This window comes from Megascapheus bottae, chromosome 3 (genome assembly GCF_031878675.1).
Source record: "Megascapheus bottae isolate mThoBot1 chromosome 3, mThoBot2.hap1, whole genome shotgun sequence".
NCBI lineage: Eukaryota > Metazoa > Chordata > Mammalia > Rodentia > Geomyidae > Megascapheus > Megascapheus bottae.
This window is the reverse complement of record NC_143511.1, coordinates 41341371-41361680: the sequence shown is the minus strand read 5'-3', so window position 1 is coordinate 41361680 and position 20310 is coordinate 41341371. Positions and strand designations below refer to the sequence as shown.

The 20310-nt window shown below is 36.4% G+C and overlaps 1 long non-coding RNA gene across 2 annotated transcripts in view; it reads left to right on the top strand.

Moving 5' to 3' along the window:
* LOC150065397 (uncharacterized) overlaps positions 1–20310 on the top strand; it is a 763905-nt gene that overhangs the window by 279658 nt on the left and 463937 nt on the right. For both annotated transcript variants that reach the window (XR_016534764.1, XR_016534763.1), the window contains one exon: positions 13933–13987. This is a non-coding gene — a long non-coding RNA (uncharacterized LOC150065397). The remainder of the gene's footprint in view (positions 1–13932; positions 13988–20310) is intronic.

Below are 20310 nucleotides of genomic sequence, written 5' to 3'. Positions count from 1 at the left end.
TTTATTTTGTATCTATATCTGTGAATATTGTAAAAGGACTCAGAGAATGTACCTTTGTTTAGAGGAGAAAAATTGACTGTGTAGTTGGGCCTGTATTAGAATTGGAATTTATGCTTCCTATCCCTGTTTTAAATGATCATAATTCTATTTGCGGTACCTTAAAAAATAACTATTCCCTGAGATATATTTAACCTAAACAAAACAGTGGGCTTTTAAAAGCCACTTTGTAAAAGCTAAAAGCATTCATAATAAGAAAGATTTTTGCTGACATATCTAAAGAGAAATCTTAGACATTTTGTAATTAGAAACATTTTTATATTCACACATTTTATTTTTCAACAAATTAATTTAATTTTATTTTGTTATTATCTTTAATTACTTGTACAAAGGAGCTGCCATATTACAAAGCAGCTTATGTACAAAATATACCTTGATCAATGTCACTCTTTTCAACGTTTTCATACATTCATCTCCTACTCATCGCTTTCTTCTTTCTTCTTAACTTTGAAGAAATGCATTGGTTTTGTAACTGAATTCTATTAATTATACAAACAATTTCCTTTTGGTATCTCCATATTGCATATTTGGATTACATTTATCCTATCTGATTTTTTAAATGTCTTCCTGCTTCCTACATCCTTTTTCAGTTTCTAGTGGGATTTTTATGTTAACTTCATGCACATATATACGTTTGATGTATTTCTATCATATTCATTCCATTGCCCTCTCCTCCCCTATTCAATGGCCCTCTCCCTGCAATCCCTCTCACATTTAAAATCATATAGTATTTCTATTGCTCTTCATTCTACATGTAGGCAAAACATGATTTTTGTCTTTCTGACCCTGCTACTTCTTACTTTATATGATGCCCTCTATTTCTATTCATTTTTCTATAAATTATGCATTTTTATTCTTCTATTTGGCTGAATAATATTGAACTGTATATGTATGTATCAGGTTTTTATTTTTTTCTGAAAATTTAATCTTAGTAATTTTTATTATTTAGTTTATTATTATTGTAGAGATGATATACATAGGGATAAAGGAGCCAATCAATTTTTTTTAATCCAATTTTCATATATTGGCTTAGCACTCTGAAATAATGCACTTTCTATCTGGCAAATATAATGTAACCTTTCTGTTAATTACAGTAAAAAATAATACTAAAATACTCTCTCAAAATAAATATTGGAATGTGGGTACTTGAAAGATCTGGGGAGACAGGCAAAGGGAGAGGGAAAACTGAAATGGGGAAAGGAAAAAGTGCAGGTAAGCATGCTTTGTACACAGCACAGAATTGAGAAATATAAGGAAGGGGTGTGAAGAAGGAGGATGAAGATGTTGAAGGGATGATGCCGATAAAAATATAATAAATACACAAATTGCTTTGTTAAATGGTCAAAGAATCAATCCATAAACTAAAAATTAAGAAGAGGGAGTGAGGGAGGAGTGGGTTGGAAAGAGTTTGTAAGAATGTTGAAAAAAGTGACATTGGTAAAGATGCACTGTATCCATAAACTGCTTTGTTAAACAGCAACTCTTTTGTGCAACTACTTACAGAAAAGGAAAAAAAATTTGAAAAATGGACCTTAATATCTAGAGGAAAAGTAAAATATAGTCAGATAGGCCAATTTCAAACTTAGCCCATTATAAAATAATAGCAATCAGGATTGTTCAAAGAACTTGGGAACCTGTGACTCCTGCCTGTACTTTTAGCTACAAAGGACGCTGAGATCTAAGGATCACATTCTGAAGCCAGCCTGGGCAGAAAAGCCCACAAGACTCGAATCTCCAATTATTTACAGAAAATGCTGGAAGCGATGCTGTGGCTCAAGTTAGTAGAGTGTTAGTCTTCAGCAAAATGATCCCAGGGACAGCGCCTAGGCTGAGAATTCAAATCCCAGGATAAGAGATAAAGAAAAAGAAAAAAAAGAAGGGAGATTAGAAGGAAAGAGGAATGGAGCCAGAGACAGAAAAAAAGAGGGAGAGAGTGACAGGGAGAGAGAGGCAGAGAGGCAGAGAGACAGAGAGATAGAGACAAAGGCAAACACAGAGAAACAAGGAGAGACAGAGACTGAGAGAGAGTAGAGAGACACAGAGAAAGACGAGACAGAGAGATTAGAAAGAAGAGGAGGAAAAAAAGGAAGAATCATACTAGTAGTATCTGAGTGTAGAGTAGTGTGTTTTAGAACCTGAGACTTTTTTTTTTTTTGCCAGTCCTGGGCCTTGAACTTAAGGCCTGAGCACTGTCCTTGGGTTTTCTCAAGGCTAGTGCTCTATCACTTGAGCCACAGCAGCATCTCTAGTTTTTTCTATGTATATGTGGTACCACTAGGCCAAACTCCCAACGAATAGTGCTTTTTAGAAAAGAGGGTTATCTTTTGGCACACAACTTGGTTTCCTGGATCTTATAAAACCAATTTATAAAATGACAATTTTGTCGTAATGATTGCACAATTGTGAGATAACAAAATAGAACTTTTTACTGTAATACTTAAAAAAATTACCATCCCACAGATGAACAAACTCAGTATAAATCAGAGTTTTATCAATTGCTAGCAAGGCTATCCTACATAGTCAGTGTGTTTACTGGATGATTAAATTCAATTTTGGCCTTTGACCATATTCTACCTATTTGCTTCAGTCAATGTAACACAAGGCCAGACCTCAAAATATTTCTTCCCCCCCCCCCAGTTCAATGACAGGCATGGGAAAAAAAAGATACCCTCAATCAATGTCTTCAGCTCTCATCTTAGGAGGCATAAGAAATTGCTGAATAAATGTTAAAAGATAATGACTATTTGGTTGATTATTGGTTAAACCTACCTATGTCAATATTTTTATTTTTCTAAGCAAATGATGATATCTTAATTTTATCAGTTATAATTTAAAATGAAACTGTAACATTGCAAAACTATAACATGTATGTTCTTTCATATTAATTCATTAGTGAAATACCTTGATCATACTTTGAAATATGTTTTCCTAATTTTATTACATACTCCTCCCATTTTATGCATGACTTTTCATTTTTTAAATATTTTAGAACAAGTAACTGATTCATAAATGCATTTAGACATGAATTGATTATCAAAATAAAACAGATATTGTAAACATATAAACATAATTAAGTGATATATTTAGCTTTTAGACAGCACAGATATTGTTTTTGATGGGCTTAACCTAGAGCTAGGACATGGAATTTGGTTCTGCTGCATACCTCTACAAGCTTTCACCAATCTTCATGTTGAAATATTTATTCTAGAGTTTCTAATTTAGTCTGAAAGTATACATCTGTGTTTGCACTGTTTTAAATTGTATTTTGATAATTTTTCTTAAAATTTTTCTATTTTTGTATTATACAAATAAGATTTAAAATTCAAAAGGAAGTTATAAAGTCATTATAAAATGCATTTGCATGTGTAGATTGAGGTTGTTAAAAGCAGGCAATGACCTCATAAGATATACTATAATTTTGAATGTTGATAATTTCAAATTAAACTAGTTTTCATTAAGCATTTGCTGTAACTCATATCCCATGAGATACTATTGACCTTCATAAGTGTAAATATTTTTATTTAGACTTAAATTTATTTTCTGGAAGAAGTGAGAAGAAAAGATTAAAAAACATAAATTTATATTATTGTAAACTCATAAGAATGCAAGACTTAAATAGCACCTAAAATAAACATCTAACATTGAGTACCAAGAAATAGAGAAGACCTGATATGAGAAGGTTTGCATGAAATTCTATTTTTTATTTGGATTTTTAAGAATATATGTCAGTTACATGATGTGTGGTCAGTTACATGATGTATGTCAGTTACATGATGTCTTGTGGTACAACTTAAAAGCAGTAAGATTGCAAGTAAAAGACTCTCACAAGTAAACTTAGCAAGACCTTGTGTGAAAGTAAAAATAAAGAATATAAAGACTATAAGTATTGCTCAAGTGTTAAATTGCATGCTCTATCAAACTTGAAACCGTTACTTCACAAGCCCAAAGAATCTCAAAATTAGAGCAGTTTCACTGAGAAAAAACAAAGAAACATATCTATTTTTTATTATATTTAAGCATTTATACAATGAAGTTGCCAACTAATAAAGCAGTTTATAAATACAATATATCTCGATCAATGCCAACTCAGAAATATACTTTTAAATAATCATTGTCTGTTTTTTATATTTTATTTTTTTATTGTAATTAGTAAAAGGGTTACATGATATTTGCCAGATAGAAGGTGCATTAATTCACATACATTGATACCCTTTCACATGTTTTGGTACCCATTTCCCTCTCCCCCCCACACCCCCCACCCATCTTGGTTTTCCCCCCTTCCTTATCAAATTTCAAATATCCAAATACAAATAAATTCAATATATCAGATAACAAAGTGAGATACTATAACAATATGAGATATCCAAGGGATAGCAAAGGAGATGAGAGACAACATAGTACATTAAGGACAACAATCATTCATTATATGGCTTTTGTTTCAATATCCTGGAGGTCAATTCAATTGGCTTCACATTATATGGCCTTATGTATCAAGCTTTTGCTCTATTGCAGATCTCTGCTAGTAGAGCCCAAGGTTTCTACTGATTATGACAAATGAGGGAAACCATTGAGCCTAAGTTCCCTTGAGTCTGGCTTACTTCACTTAATATGATTTTATCTAAGTCTTTCCATTTCCTAACAAATGGGGCAATGTCATTCTTTCTGACAGCAGCATAGAATTCCATTGTGTACAAATACCACAACTTGTTGATCCACTCGTCAACTGAGGGACATCTAGGTTGCTTCCATATCTTTGCTATGGTGAATAGTGCTGCAATGAACATTGTTGTGCTAGTGGATTTAGTATGTCCTTGTTTCTGGATGGTTGGGTAGATGCCAAGTAGTGGAATTGCTGGGTCATAGGGGAGTTCTATGTTTAGCCTTTTGAGGCAGTGCCACACTGCTTTCCATGGTGGTTGAATGAGTTTGCACTCCCACCAACAGTGTAGTAGTGAACCCTCCTGGCCACATCCCCTACAGCATCTGTTATTATGCGTTTTCCTGATCCAGGCCATTCTAACTGGAGTGAGGTGGAATCTTAGAGTTGTTTTGATTTGCATTTCTTTTATGACCAGAGATATTGAGCATTTCTTCATGTGTCTATAGGCCATTTTTGTTTCTTCTTCAGAGAAGACTCTCTTTAAGTCTTTGGCCCATTTTTTAATGGGATGGTTGTTACTTTGGAGGTTAGTTTTGGAGTGATTCAGTTTTTTGAGTTGTTGATATATTTTAGATATGAGGCCTTTGTCCGTTGTTTGGTTGGTGAAGATTTTCTCCCACTCTGTAGGCTTCCTAATTAATTTACTAGCTATGTCCTTTGCCATACAAAAGCTCTGCAGTTTAATGCAGTCCCACTTATCCAGCCTTTCTCTGATTTGTTGTGATTCTTGGTCCATATTAACAAAGTTTCAACCTGTGCCAAGGAGGCCTAGTGTATCTCCTATTCCTTCCTGTAAAGTTTTCAGTGTGTCAGCTTTTACCTCCAGGTCTTTGATTCATTTGGAGTTAATTCTAGTGCAAGGTGACAAAGAAGGATCCAACTTTAGTTTTCTGCAGGTGCTTAACCAGTTCTGCCAGCACAACTTGTTGAAGAGGCTTTCTTTCTTCCATTCTATTTTTTTGGCTCCCTTGTCAAAGATTAGGTGGCCATAGGTCTGTGGTTTAATATCTGAGTCCTAAGTTCTATTCCATTGGTCTTCAGGCCTGTTCCTGTGCCAGTACCAAGCTCTTTTGAGAATTATAGCTCTGTAATAGAGTCTAAACTTTGGAATTGAAATTCCTCCAGCGCTGTTCTTTCTGCTAAGAAGTGTTTTTGCTATACGGGGTCTTTTATTATTCCATATGAAATTTTGGATTGCCTTTTCTATTTCTTTAAAGAATGACATTGGGATATTGATAGGTATTGTGTTGAATTTGTAGATAGCTCTTGGCAAGATTGTCATTTTCACAATGTTGATTCTTCCAATCCAGGAGCATGGGAGGTTTTTCCATTTCCTTAGTTCTGCTTTAATTTCCTTTTTTAGGGTTTTAAAGTTTTTGTCAAAAAGGTCCTTTACATTCTTAGTTAAGCTAATTCCTAGGTACTTTATTTTCTTTGAGGCTATTGTGAAAGGAGTTGCTTTCCTGATTGTTGCCTCGATCCTCTCACTGTTGGCGTAAAGGAAGGCAGTTGATTTTTGAGGGTTGATTTTGTAGCCTGCTACTCTTCCAAAGTTTTGAATCAGCTCAAGGAGCTTGGGAGTAGAGTCTATAGGATTCTTTAAATACAGAATCATGTCATCTGCAAAGAGGGATAGTTTTATTTCCCCTTTCCCTACTTGGATCCCCTTTATGCTTGCTTCTTGCCTTATTGCACTGGCTAGGAATTCTAGTACTATGTTAAAGAGTAGTGGAGAGAGTGGGCATCCTTGTCTCGTTCCTGATTTTAGAGGGAATGGCTTTAGATTTTCACCATTAAGTGTAATACTTGCAGTGGGTTTCTCATACACAGCCTTTATTACATTGAGGAATGTTCCATGGATTCCTAGTTTCTCCAGAGCTTTTAACATAAAGGGGTGTTGGATCTTGTCAAATGCCTTTTCCGCGTCTATTGAGACAATCATGTGATTTTTGTCCTTGCTCCTGTTGATGTGTTGAATTATATTAATTGATTTGCGTATGTTGAACCAGCTTTGCCTCCCCATGATGAATCTAGTTTGATCATAGTGTATAATTTTTTTGATGAGTTGTTGTAGACGGTTGGACAGTATTTTGTTGAGAAGTTTTGCATTGATGTTCATCAAAGAAATAGGTCTATAGTTCTCTTTCTTTGATGAATCTCTGTCTGGTTTGAGGATGAGGATTTACTGGCTTCATAGAATGAGTTTGGTAAGGAACCTTCATTTTCAATTTCGTTGAAGAGCTTGAGGAGTATTGGCGTGAGCTGTGCTTTGAAGACCTTAGAGAATTCAGCTGTGAATCCATCTGGCCCTGGGCTTTTCTTAGGTGGAAGTTCTCTAATTGCCATTTCTATTTGAGAGCTTGAAATAGGCCTGTTGAGTAGGCTTAGTTCTTCTTGGTTCAGTGTGGGTATGTTAATATTGGCTAGGAATTCATCCATTTCATATAGATTCTCAAATTTGTTTGCATAAAGGTTTGAGAAGTATTCCCTCATGATATTCTGGATCTTGGTAATTTCTGTCGTGATATTACCATTTTCATATGTGATTTTGTTTATTTCGATATGCTCTCTTCTTTTTTTGTAAGATTTGCTAAGGGCTTGTCAATTTTGTTAATTCTTTCAAAGAACCAACTCCTTGTTTTGTTGATTCTTTCTATAGTTTTTTTGGAATCCAAATCATTTAATTCTGCTTTGATTTTAATAATTTCTTTCTTCTACTGGGATTAGGGTTAGTTTGTTGCTCTTTTTCCAGGAGCTTAAGGGGAGACATTAACTTGTTGGTTTGCAATTTTTCCAACTTGTTTTAGGCACTCAGCGCTATAAATTTTCCTCTGAGTACTGCCTTTGCTGTGTCCCAAAGGAGTTGGTATTTTGTGTGCTCCTTACTGTTAAATTTCATAAACTGTTGGATTTCTGTTCTGATCTCTTCGATGACCTATTGGTGATTCAACAATGTGTTGTTCAGTCTCCATGAGTTACAGGGTTTTCGTTGGTGGAGATGTGTGTTCAGTTCCAGTTTGATGCCTTTGTGGTCTGTGAGTGTGCATGGAATAATTTCAGTGTTTCTGAATCTGTCCAGGTTTGTTTTATGGCCTAAAATGTGATCTATTTTGGAAAATGTTCCATGTGCTGCTGAGAAAAACGTATATTGTGTTGTTGCTGCAGATGTCTGTTAGATCTAGTTGGTCTATATAGTTGTTCAGTTCTAAGGTTTCTCTGTTGAGTTTTTGCCTTGTTGATCTGTCCATAGGTGAGAGTGGTGTGTTAAAGTCACCGACAATCACTGCATTTCGATCTATGTATGGTTTTAGTGAAGTAAAGTTTGCTTGATGAAGTTTGGAGTTCCGGGATTGGGTGTGTAAATATTTAGGATCGTTATGTCTTCCTGGAGGAAAGATCCCTTTAGTAGTATGTAGTAACCTTCTTTGTCTTTTCTTACTAATTTTAGTTTGAAGTCTGTTTTATCTGATATGAGGATGGCAACTCCAGCCTGTTTATGGGGGCCGTTAGCTTGATAGAGTTTATTCCAACCTCTCACTTTCAAAAGATGTTTGTTTTTTTGGGTAAGATGTGTCTCTTGAAGACAGCAGAACGATGGCTCTTGCTGTTTGATCCAACTAGACAGCCTATGCCATTTAATTGGAGAGTTAAGTCCATTGATATTGAGAGTTAGGATTGAGAGATATTTATTAGGTCCTACCATTTTTAAAAGCTTTTATTTGGGCCTGTGTCTTGACAGTTCTTGTGGTCCTTAGATGGTATGCTCTTTAGGTGCCATTTCTTTCCTTATATTGCATTTATTTTGGTTTTCTATGTATAGAACATCTTTGAGAATTCTCTGTAGTGTTGGTTTTGTTGCGACATATTGTTGCAGCTTTTCCCTGGAATGGAATGTTTTTATTGTTCCCTCAGTTATGAATGAGAGCTTAGCTGGGTAGAGTATTCTTGGTTGGTAGGTATTTGCCTTAAGGGCATGACATATATGCTTCCAGTCACTTCTTGCTTGCATGGTCTCTGCTGAGTAATCTGGGGTTATTCTGATTGGTTTTCCTTTATAGGTTACTGAACCCTTTTCCCTGGCTGCCTTTAGGATCCTTTTTTTGGTTTCTATTGATCCAGTTCGGGTTACGATGTGGCGGTAGGATGTTCTTTTCTGGTCAGGTCTGTTTGGGGTTCTAAAAGCTTCTTGTATCTGGATGGGCCTGCCCTTCTGGATATTGGGAAATTCTCTGAGATGATTCCCTGAAGTATATTTCCAATACCATTGACCTCTTTCTCCATGCCCTCCTCAATACCAATTAGCCTTAAATTAGACGTCCTAATTGTATCTTGGACCTCCTGAAGCGCTCTCTCATTTTTCCTAGATTTGGATTGACTCATTTTCTGTTCTTTCTCTATAATAACTAAATTATCTTCAGCCTCGGAAATTCTCTCCTCTGCATTGTCTAACCTGCTATCAAAGCTATCTACTTTATTTTTCATCTCCCTTGCTTCTAATTGCTCATTTTTGATGCCTTGCATCTCTTATTTTAGATCATGTATGGATTTCTTTAGCTCCTTGATTTCCATTTGAGTGGTTAGCTCAGTAGCTTTATTTTCTTTGAACATTTGCTGGAGTTCGGTCACCTTTTTATTTGTGGATTCTATGAATTCATACATCTTTTTTTGAAAAACCTTTATTATGGCCTCCTTTATGGCTTCTTCTTTTTCACTTATCATGTTGTTTATGGTTTCCTCTTGTTCAGCTATGGCTTCCTCCCTTATCTCTTTCTTTATATTTTCACATTTTTCATTAATGATGTTTATCAATTGCATTTGTATAACACTTGGAAGACTCTCCTCTAGGATTGCCAGGGACTGTTCCATTGTCTGTTTACATTGGGTGGGGGATGTTGTTTCTTGATTTGACATTTTTCTTGAGTTTCTTGTTCTGCCCATTTGAAAATGGGAGCAAGATTAATACTAAACACGATTATAGTTTTTCAGATATATCCAACCTAGACCTCTGTAGCTGGCAGACTCTAGATGTTCACAAGTTTTGATTGGTGTTATCACTCTCTTTTTGTGCAGTTACTGACCAGTCTAATACATCCACTGATAAGCGATTTATACCCAAAACAATAAGCCTCTCAATCCAATCTCTATTGTCTTTAAGTCCCTCTGAGCCTAGAGAATAATTAAACACCTAGATATACAGTGTTGCTCAACAGCCATCAAGTGTAGATCCATGCAGTATAAGGGTTGAAAGATGAACAGAGGTCCAGAGATAGAAAAATAGAATGAGAGAGGCCAGGGGGTAAGTAGGTAGCATATTTGAGTACAAAGTTTGGAAAGTATTAGAATAAAACTTATGTGTTGCTGCACGACTAGCTCTTAGCCCAACCAGTGGCCTCACAGTGGACCATAGGTTGGGTCTGCGAGCTTCCGTCTGAGCGTGGTTGGCAGACGTTTTCCTGTGCTGCTTCCAGGGGCGGCCCCAAGCCAAGGGTCTGGGGATTGAGAGTTTCCAGGGGCTCTCAGCAGGACCAGCAGGAGACGCCTCTGTTCCCAGGGGCGGGGCCCAGCTGAGGAAGTGGGCTCCAAGGGCAGAGCCTCGCCTTTTTGATTCTCAGAAGGGGAGCTTGGCTGCTGGTTGGCCCTTCAGATCCCTGTTTTTTTCCACTACTTTGTCAGAGTCTGTAACTGTGGGGGGCCCCTCGGTGGTGTCTTGCTCAGGATTCCCAGCTGGAGGATGCCCCGCTCAAGAATTGAGGGGGGCCAGATGCTGGCTCCTATTTTCCCGCACCCTCTACCCACTGTTGTAAGGAGGGTCCCAGCGCCCTCCACTCTCCAGATCCAGTGGCCTGGGAGAGGAGCCTGGTGGGCGGGTGGGAGCTGGGACAGCTCCGCCTCCCCTGGTGGGGTCCTGAGTCTTAGGGTCCGCCCGCTTGTCAGCCTCCAGTCAGAGGGCTGGGGGTTGAGCCCGTTGGGTGGGTGGGAGTTGGGACAGCCCCGCCTCCCTTGGTGGGGTGCTGGGTCTTAGGTAGCCCGCCTGTCAATCTCCAGTCAATGGCCTGAGGGAGGGGGCTGTTGAGGGGAGGGACAGGATTCTAAATTCCTTGCCCCCCTGCTCCCGCCAGTCTTTCTCGGGTGGGGTGTTGGGGTCTGAGTTAAGTTCTATTGCTTGGCACCCGCTCCACTTTCCCGATGTGTTTGGGGATGCGCTGTATTACTCACGCCACTGCGTCCATCTGCGGGTGCTCCACGGTGGTGGGGAGTCTTTCACTCCCCTCGGGTCTCCGCCGCCGCCTGTGTTCTGCGTCTGGGTTCCGCTGCTTGCTGTTCTGATTCCGCGTCTGGGTTCCGCTGCTTCCGCCATTCCCTGGCCCGGTTCTGTGCTGGTTTCTGTAGCCGTTGGGCTCCCGGCCTGGCGCCCTCCACTGCTGCTGCTTTTCGTGGCTTTGAGGCGATGCCCGAGGATGCTTTCCGCGGCTTTTGTGGCTTGGATCCGGCGGCGAGAGGTGGGGGAGGGGTCTTCGCCTTCCAAATTCTTTGAGAAAGTTGGATGTGGGTTTTATCAGGATTTCTTTTCCAGTTTGAGTCCTTCTCCGTTGCTTTTTGAGTTTGTTGTTGTGGATCTCTTAAGGTAGTTGGCTCATGGGACTCCCTGGTTCCCTCTTTTTGTCAGAGAGAGCTAGGCAGCATCCCTATTGTCTCGGCGCCATCTTCCTTCTCATAATCATTGTCTTTTGTGATGATTTAGACTTTTAAATTCATTGTCATTTTTAATTATTCAAATATATGCCAATAGTGGATGATAATTCAGTACATGCAATACATAATGAGCAAATTAACTGTTAACATTTCCATCTCCATACGCACGTGTGTGTGTGTATGCATGTTCTCCTGGGGCATGAATTCAGGGCCTGGACACTGTCCTAGAGCCTCTCTGTGCTCAAGGCTACTACCACTTGAGCCACAGCACCACTACCATATTTTCTGAGAAGTTCATTGGCGGTAAGAATCTCACAGACTTTTTTGTTTGGGCTGATTTTGAAATGTGATCCTCAAATCTTAGTTTCCTGAGTGGCTTGGATGACTGATTTGAGCCACTGGTGCCTGGTGATATGTGCCAATTATACATGTTTTTGTGATAAAATCTGGCATTTCATTACATGTAAATAGCAAGTTTGGGTCAAATCAAGGTAATTAATAGTTCTCTCTCCTGATCATTTGTTTGACAACTCACACATCCTCTATTCTAGTTACTTATGAAATTTGTAATAGTCTACTATAAACTGTAGTCACTGAAGAGTTCCTCTGTTAGTTTCTTTCATTTAACAAACTTGTATTTAATTGCTTTCTAAAAGGAAATATGCTACTAAATACAATCTGTATTAAAGAAAAACACACATTATCAAGTCTGTGAATTTAGTCCAAGGATGTCTTAATTAAGTTCCCTTTACTCTTTTGACTATTTAATCCTTGATAGTTATGTAGGCATATGTTAGAATTTATAACACATAAAATACAATGCTGAATAGAAGAAGTTAATGATGAAGGCTACAAATTTTACTGTAGGATAACTGCATTTTTTTTATTTGGAAGCAATTTTCCCCATTTTCAGGTTATTTATTTCTTATGAAATGTATGTTTTATTAGGTATTTTAGCCTACAAATGAATTGCTAGTATTTATTCTTCTAATGTTGGAACTATGTAGTATAGTACACATCATCCTTTATCTGATGAGATCTTTTTTTTATACTGAATTATATATCTTTTATAATAAAGGTGTAAAACACAAGAATGATAGAGGGAAATCTGAAAATTTTACTGCCAATAGAGCAATCATTGAGACATATGTCTTTATGGTACTTCATTAAAAATGATTAATATAATACTCAGTAAACAAACATGAAAGCAGGATTACTTGCTACTTTTAAGTGTCATGGGACAAATTCAAGGGTGCTCTCAGGAGGTAGGCAGTAGTCGATATGATCCTATAGACTCCTAATGAAGCACACGTGAAGTCTATACTAATTAGCTTATAAGTCAGTCTGATACTCAAGTTTATTTGGGCCAGAAAGACTACCTACTGTCAAGCAATCAAGTACTAGCCCCTTAATTGCAATTTATTCCAGCAAGCACAATTTATTGATCTTAGCATACACTTATGCCACAGCAGTATCATTATTTGACTTTATTTTAACAGCTTCAAAAGGTTGCAAAGTTAGAAACTACTGGGAAAGAGAACATTAAAGATGTTAACATTGCTTCATACTCTGTGCTGAGCCTTGTAAAATATATACGGAATTATGTAAAATGTGAGAACAAAAGAAATAATGTTACTTAGACATTATCAATACTTGCAAAGAAAAAAAAAACAAAGCCAGGCAGTGCATAATATTATTTGCATTTTCTGTATAAGCAACAGCATAGAGAATATCAATAACTTCCCAGAACTATAACTGAGAAAATATTAAAACAACAGCACTTAATTATTTGTGTGAACTATTATATAAGATTGTGAACATCTTGACACATGCTTTGATAGTGAAACAGTGAAACTATAGTGCATGCACATGATGTTTCACCTCATAAGTCTTTAACATGTGAAATATCAAGTTTTGCTCAACATTCATTTGTTCAATATATTATCTGTCCTTAAATACCAACATGTCTTTGCTTCATGTAACTATTAACATCAGGATTATCAGTGAACTAGACAATACCTGGTAAGATCATTCTTCCAACTGCTGAAATTCTTAATCACACAGGGAATGTAAAATAGCTTAGATTTGATGTTTGTTTTAAATAATTTCTAAGTAGGCCTGAGTAACTGGTTAGCTCTATCAGCTCCTCATGAGTACTCTGTGAAGCCATGGCTAAAATTGTTGCATGATTAATCTGGCCTAATGAAAGATATCAGAAGCAGGCTTTGGCCTTCTATTGTATCATTCAAAATAATTTAACTGCTCATGCTTTCATTTTTTATTGTAATTAGTAAAAGGGTTACATGATATTTGCCAGATAGAAGGTGCATTAATTCACATACATTGATACCCTTTCACATGTATTGGTACCCATTTCCCTCCCCCCCACACCCTCCACCCGTCTTTATGCTTTCATTTTTTATGTTTCTATCACATTTCATTTATAGAATGAATAAATATATCAATATACTTTAATTCCTTGGAAAACCATCAATTTAGTCCAATGTCCTTTTTTCTTTCAGGTGAAGAAATGAAGAATCAAAGAAGTAAAGGGCCTGTTTCTATCTCACAGTACTAGTAAGTTATAACTGTAGATCTAATAAGATTTACTCTTATGTTTTATTCATTGCATACTAATGATTTCTCATCATAAAATATCGAAAGCTTATAAAACTCTATTCTTATCCCATTATAAGCATTTACTCAGAAGTGCTAATTATGTGTCAAGTGGGTTCAATGTTTTTCTGCCTTCTTACAAAAAAAAGCACATGTGTTTCATTTGCTTGAGTGATATCCATATTATAGTTATTTAATATAAATTACTCCATTTCATCTTCATAAAGACATTATAAGATAGGTGGTCTTATCTCTAATTTACAATCTGACTGGTATAACACAGTTGACCAGTTGTCCAAGTGTATAGAACTCAGAATGAGTTCTCTATATCTTAGATTTCAAAGATCTTAAATTTTGGGGTGAGGTAATGTCATACTTAAGCAGACACACACAAAAAATACAATACAAAACTCGATGGCATTATACTATGAATACATACTTCATAGCTCAAAGCATTAAAACAAAATTAAGTAGATCAATGTAGTTTGATACTGAATAGGCTATACAGTTTTTATGCTTCTGCACATGAATCCCATCAACTAGCACTATTGAACTTTGAATTGTTGTTACTTCTTGAAGATCAGACCAAGTTTTATCAGTAAGTGAGGAAAAAATATTATAATATGTACAGAAATAATATTTTTTCAAATTAACAGAAGAGTAGATAGAAAAGAGAGGCTTCAAATGTTGTACATGAAAGAACTGATTTAAAATGTATTTGGTATTCTGAGCTAAATGATATGGAGATGTATGAATTCAGATAAAATCAATTTTGGAGGCTGGGAGTTCGGCCTAGTGGTAGAGTGCTTGCCTACCATGTATGAAGACCCAGGTTCGACATTTCGGTACCACATACATAGAAAAAAATGCTACAAGTGGTGCTGTGGCTTCAAGTCTTTAAGCTTTAGCCTTGAGAAAAGTAAAAGGAGAGTTCACAGGCCTTGAGTTCAAGCCCCACAACTGGCAAAAAAAATCGTTTTTTTTTTCCCCAAAAGGAGAGAAATGGAAATGTGCTAGTAGAAGTAAGTAAGGGCCTTTTGGTAAAAGAGAATAGGATAAATCGTAGAAGATGTAGGGAAGAGAAGACTGTAATTTAGAAATGTTTGTGGGAAATGGTGGGAGCCTGATTTAAATTTTTTTGTTTTACTTTATTAGGAAAACACGTGATTGGAAGTATTAATGATTTATTGTGGTTATTGTATGTTGACTTTATCTGTTCAGGTATCTATAATCAAATCTGTGCCTTGAAAAATAATGGATGGATCAAATACTTTGGAATGAATATAAAATGAATCTTGTCCTCACTGAAAACAACTTGTTCATACTTGTGTCCAGGAATAAAATAATATTGAGATCAAGTATACATGGTTAATTTTTTTTCTGTTAATGATACTATGATATCTTCCTCCTCTAGTAGTTATAGTTATTTAAATTTCTACAGTAACTTTGAGGAAGATGCAAATATTATTTTTCTCCCAACTTACTCTTTCCCTCAGCAATAGAGATTGTATCAAGGATCTCATGCATACTGGCAATTGGTCTACTATTTGAGCCAATCTGCCTACCCTTTTATATTTGTTTAGTTTATGAAGCAGGGTCTGGCTATCTTTTGCCCAGGCTAGTTTTGAACCATGAGTCTTCTGTCTCTACCTCCAGAGAAAATGGTGTTACCGATGTGTGATCCTATGCTTGGCTCCAATTGTACTTTCTTCATAAATACTAATTTAAAAAAAATCAAACCTTATTTTTATTTACCAACTGACCATGAAAATCCTATAAGGAAGATGATATAATGCATGCTACTTATTTTTTTATTTTGCCAGAATTTATCTCTTCTTAGATGACAAAAATTTGAGAGAAAGAAAATTACTCTTAATTGTGTCTTACACATTGATACCCTTTCTCATGTTTTTTCCTCCTTTCCCTCCCCCCCCAATATTTGGTATTTGTTTGACCTTAATGAAACTATTTTTATCTCTGTAAAATACCTGAGATGCTTATCTCCAATTAACCTCCAGAAAATGGAAAATGGGGCTTGGCTCAAGGATAGGAAAGTAGCCTTGAGCTGAAGAGCTCAGGGGCAGTGCCCATGCCCAGATTTCAAGCCCCATGACCCAGAAAAAAAATCTTCCTCAGAATTCTGCTAAGAATTAAGTGGATACAGGTATTCAGAAAGCAAATCTCTATTTACAATCACTGGCACTTAGATTTTAGAACATAATTAAAATTAGGCTGAGGGTTTGTAGGTCATAGATACATATAAATCTATGTAATAAAACATCATAGCTATAATCATAAACTTTTATGTGTATACAGTTGTGTTTATATTTCCAATACCATGTCCATAGGGATGAGAAAAGATCTTCTTTCTTATTTCTGATCTTAGAATAAGAATTTTGTTTTTAAATTTCTCCCCATTAAGTGTATAGTTAATGATAGATTTCTTGTAGATAGTCTTTATCATAAGAAAATTCTGCTTCATTTAATGCAAAATTTTCTATTTTGATTGATGTGACCATAAGATTCCTCTGGCATAGTGTGTCAATGTGATAGGTAAACGTTTACCTTTTAAAATTTCATATCTATATCTATATCTATCTCTCTCTCTCTCTCTCTCTCTATATATATATATGTATGTATATATATGGTTCAGTTCCTTAATGGAAGAAACATAAGTTGGTTATATAACTATATTTATAGAAACCTGGAGACACCAAATCATAATTATATGGGAGTAACATTAGACATTTATAGAAGATGTGATTCTAAATTTCATTGTAAGAGCAATCCATGTGAAAGTTATACAATATGATGGAGAATTGTTATGGGAAAGGAAATTCCAAAGAACAAAGGCCAAAGTTTAATAAGAAGACTAATAATTTAGTAATATTTTTGCTAGTATTAAATAAAATCTTCATGATGTTTCCCATGTGTGTAGGACATAGCTGAACTTAATTAGGTAGGCTGAGTTTGAAATTCTTCCCTAATACATTACCTTTTCAATCAGAAGTAAATATTACCTTTCTATACACCTTTTCATATCTTCCCCTCCCACTGGAAAAATGAAATTAAACTGCAGTAAATTCTACTTCATCAAGGAAGCCAATTAAATGACTAGGGATGTCTTTCTCTGCTGTATTCAGAAACAATTGTATCATTAAATTCCAAAAATTATGGTGTCAGCAGGAAACAGAGCAAATAAATACCAACAGGAAGAAAAAAGGAGTTGTACAGTTGTTGAAACTTTGATGTCTTCATGCCCTCTTTTCCTTATCTCCTGCTGAGCAAGCTATAAACTAAATATGAGCCACAAAAGAGTGTCCAGGATTTGGGGGCAGTCACTTCCCTTCCAGAGCCTGGCTCCTAGCCACTCATGCTCCCAACTGATAAAGTGGGAGAACTGTACTAATCAATATTTCAGGACTCAAATCCTTTGCCTCATTCTCTCTTCATTGAATACCTTTTTTTTCTCTGTACTTAAAAATAATGTTGATTTATACATTCAGCAGACACCTACTAAACTCCTACCATGTGCCACGTAAAATTCCAGGCTGTGAAAAGGTAAGCTAATATTCAGAGACAGAAAATTGTTATAGAGCCTAGCAACAACACAATATATGTTTTCTTCAGCAGCACATGCAAATTTTCAAAAATAGACCACATTTTAGGGCATAAAATAAACCTGGGCAGATTCAGAAACACTGAAATTTTCCCCTGCAATCTCTCATACCACAAGGGCATCAAATTGGAACTAAACACCCATCTCCCCCAACGAATACCCTGTAACTCATGGAGACTGAACAACACATTCTTGAATCACCAATGGGTCATCGAAGAGATCAGAACAGAAATCCAACAGTTTATGAAATTTAACATAAAGGAGCACACAAAATATCAGCTCCTTTGGGACATGGCAAAGGCAGTACTCAGAGAAAGATTTATAGATCTAAGTGCCTACAATAACAAACTGGAAAAATCACAAACCAAAAATTTAATGTGTCACCTTAAGCTCCTGGAAAAAGAGCAACAAACCAACCGTAATACCAGTAGAAAGAAGCAAATTATTAAAATCAAAGCAGAATTAAATGAATTGGAGTCCAAAAAAATCTATAGAAAGAATCAACAAAACAAGGAGTTGGTTCTTTGAAAAATTAACAAAATTGAAGGCCCTTAAAAATCCTACCAAAAAAAGAAGGGAGCATACTGAAATAAACAAAATTGCAGATGAAAATGGTAATATCACGACAGAAATTACCAAGATCCAGAGCATCATGAAGGAATACTTCTCAAAACTTTATGCCAACAAATATGCTAATTTAGAAGAAATGGATGAATTCCTAGCCAATATTAACATACCCACTCTGAACCAAGAAGAACTAACCCAAATAAACAGTACTATTTCAAGCACTGAAATAGAAATAGCAAGAAGAGACCACTCACCTAAGAAAAGCCCAGGGCCAGATGGATTCACAGCTGAATTCTATAAGGTCTTCAAAGCAGAGCTCACACCAGTACTCCTCAAGCTCTTCAGTGAAATTGAAAATGAAGGCTCTTTACCAAACTCATTCTATGAAGCCAGTAAATCCTCATCCTCAAACCAGACAGGTATTCATCAAAGAAAGAGAACTATAGACCTATTTCTTCGATGAAGATAGATGCAAAACTTCTCAAAAAAATACTGGCCAACCGTCTACAACAACTCATCAAAAAATTATACAATATGATCAAACAGGATTCATCACAGGGAGGCAAATCTGGTTCAACATATGCAAATCAATTAATATAATCCAACACATCAACAGGTGCAAGGACAAAAATCACATGATTGTCTCAATAGATGCAGAAAAGGCATTTGACAAGATCCAACGCACCTTTATGTTAAAAGCTCTGGAGAAACTAGGAATCAACGGAACATTCCTCAATATAATAAAGGCTGTGTATGACAAACCCACAGCTACTATTATATTTAATGGCGAAAAGCTAAAGTCATTCCCTCTAAAAACAGGAATGAGACAATGATGCCCACTCTCTCCACTCCTCTTTAACATAGCGTTAGAATTCCTAGCCAGTGCAATAAGGCAAGAAGCAAGCATAAAGGAAATCCAAAGAGGGAAAGAGGAAGTAAAACTTTCCCTCTTTACAGATGACATGATTCTGTTTTTAAAGAATCCTATACACTCTACTCCCAAGCTGGTTGAGCTGATTCAAAACTTTGGAAAGTAGCAGGGTATAAAATTAATCCTCAAAAATCAACTGCCTTCCTATATGCCAACAGTGAGAGGAATGAAGCAACAATCAGGAAAGCAACTCCTTTTGCAATAGCCTCAAAGAAAATAAAGTACCTAGGAATTAGCTTAACTAAGAATGTAAAGGACCTTTTTGATGAAAACTTTAAAACCCTGAAAAAGGAAATTAAAGCAGAACTGAGGTAATGGAAAACCCTCTCATGTTCCTAGTTTGGAAGAATTAACATCGTGAAAATGACAATGTTGCCAAGGGCTATCTACAAATTCAATGCAATACCCATCAATATCCCAATAGAATTCTTTACAGAAATAGAAGAGGCAATCCAAAATTTCATATGGAATAATAAAAGACCGCATATAGCAAAAACACTCCTTAGCAGAAATAACAGCGAGGGAGGAATTTCAATACCAAACTTTAGACTCTATTACAGAGCTATAGTGACCAACACAGCTTGGTACTGGCACAAGAACAGGCCTGAAGGCCAATGGAACAGAACTGAGGACCCAGATATTAAACCACAGACCTATGGCCACCTAATCTTTGACAAGGGAGCCAAAAAATAGAATGGAAGAAAGACAGCCTCTTCAACAAGTTGTGCTGGCAGAACTGGTTAAGCACCTGCAGAAAACTAAAGTTGGATCCTTCTTTGTCACCCTGCACTATAATTAACTCCAAATGGATCAAAGACCTGGAGGAAAAAGCTGACACACTGAAAACTTTACAAGAAGGAATAGGAGATACACTAGGCCTCCTTGGCACAGGTTGAAACTTTATTAATATGGACCAAGAATCACAACAAATCAGAGAAAGGCTGGATAAGTGGGACTGCATTAAACTGCAGAGCTTTTGTATGGCAAAGGACATAGCTAGTAAATTAATTAGGAAGCCTACAGAATGGAAGAAGATCTGTACCAACCATACAACGCACAAAAGCCTCATATCTAAAATATATCAACAGCTCAAAATATTTAATCACTCCAAAACTAATCTCCAAAGTAGCAACCATCCCATTAAAAAATCGGCCAAAGACTTAAAGA